Source organism: Sinocyclocheilus anshuiensis, unplaced genomic scaffold (assembly GCF_001515605.1).
Source record: "Sinocyclocheilus anshuiensis isolate Anshui unplaced genomic scaffold, SAMN03320099.WGS_v1.1 scaffold996, whole genome shotgun sequence".
Taxonomy (NCBI): Eukaryota; Metazoa; Chordata; class Actinopteri; order Cypriniformes; family Cyprinidae; genus Sinocyclocheilus; species Sinocyclocheilus anshuiensis.
Genome location: NW_015548233.1, coordinates 159396 through 161176, shown reverse-complemented (window position 1 = coordinate 161176; position 1781 = coordinate 159396). Strand labels below are relative to the sequence as shown.

Below are 1781 nucleotides of genomic sequence, written 5' to 3'. Positions count from 1 at the left end.
GAGTCATATCAGGGTTGGATCAAATCTCTGCAGGAAAGTGGCCTGGAAGGGCCAAGTTTGCCCATCATTGGTGTAGACACTAATATAGTTATCGTTGTAGTTATCGTTCTTGGTGTGAACTGCCATTAGAGATGTTTTGACTAGTTGACCTTTGATCTATGTTCCAGTTGACACAATTTAGGAATGTTTTAACAGTGTGAGGTACCTCACGGCTTATCCCAACAAAAGCCTGTCAGCAAGAAGCGTACTGAAATTGCTCTCTCAGAAGTATGTTTTATTGGGATAGTCCTATCAGCTCTCACACTGAGCTTTCCCACCGCTCTTCAGCCGCCAACATCGAAATGGCCGCTTGTTTTTCTTTCCGAGCCTGTTTCCTGCACTCTTGAGGGTGTTTTTTGTTTTGGCATGGGGCTGTGGTGTTCCACAGGGTTCTCTTGAGAATCGATGACTGGGGAAGCTCGGCCCCCATCGCTGTGTGTTCTGGCAGAACAATGTAGATGACCGCCCATTTCCACAGCTGATAATGCCCGGAGTGCCGCTGGGTGTGAAAGCCTGAGCTCTGAGAACATTTCACAGCACTTCAATGCTGTCCAGTTCTGAGCATTGGTTATTAAAATGGGATTAAATACATAAAGGATATTTGTGCTATTTAACATATTTAATTATTTCAGGTTTCCATAATATTCTGAGTTTGCTTTTCACTGTTTGTAGTCATTTTGAGTAATACTGAATCTGTTTTTGTGCAAGTGAGAACTACAGTAACATCATGTTCACACAACGCCTCTGCACTTACTCCCGATTTCTCTCAACATGAGGACAGGAGAGTTGTCAGTCAATATATGGGAAAACAAAGTAACTGGCATTACTTATCTCAACATGAGGACAGGAGAGCTGTCAGTCAATAAATGGGAAAACAAAGTAACTGATGTTGCTTATCTGAAAAAAGTAACTCCGATATTTTCTTCTAAATTAAAAAGTAATCTGATTACTTTTAATACGCTGTAGGTCACTCCCATCCAGAGTCATCCTATAGCAGATCATCTAAACAAAATGTGGCAGATTTACAGCTATATTTACAAGAACGTATGAAAGCATAACATTTATTGTATTTCATTTCATCATTTTAGGCAGTTATGACTTTATGCTGCTTTTTGTTGCTCATGCAGTAAGAAATCTGACAAATGGATACTCTGTGCTATCATCCTGCTTGTTTGTTTTTAATATAAAAAAGTTCTATTTTTGGCAAATGCAAAAGCCCTTTCACACTAAAATTGCTTATTAGTATGGTGGAATTGGATCATTGAAGGTCAGTAGCATTGGTTATTAAAATGGGATTAAATACATAAAGGATATTTGTGCTATTTAACATATTTAATTATTTCAGGTTTCCATAATATTCTGAGTTTGCTTTTCACTGTTTGTAGTCATTTTGAGTAATACTGAATCTGTTTTTGTGCAAGTGAGAACTACAGTAACATCATGTTCACACAACGCCTCTGCACTTACTCCCGATTTCTCTCAACATGAGGACAGGAGAGTTGTCAGTCAATATATGGGAAAACAAAGTAACTGGCATTACTTAATTGGCCAGCTATCCAGTGCGTTGTGATTGGCCGAATACCTCAAGCGTGAGACGTAAATGTTACACCCCTACCATACTGTGATGATGTGTCCCGGTGCGGCAAGACAAAAACAATAAAACCCATTATAACGAGGCATTCGTTGTATCCAGTGGGGACATAATTATGGATTATAATGACTTATACTGTCTTTTTACGTGT

At 39.1% G+C, this 1781-nt stretch overlaps 1 protein-coding gene across 2 annotated transcripts in view; it reads left to right on the top strand.

Moving 5' to 3' along the window:
- radil2a (Ras association and DIL domains 2a) overlaps positions 1-1781 on the top strand; it is a 42866-nt gene that overhangs the window by 5482 nt on the left and 35603 nt on the right. The gene's annotated exons all lie outside the window — the stretch shown is intronic.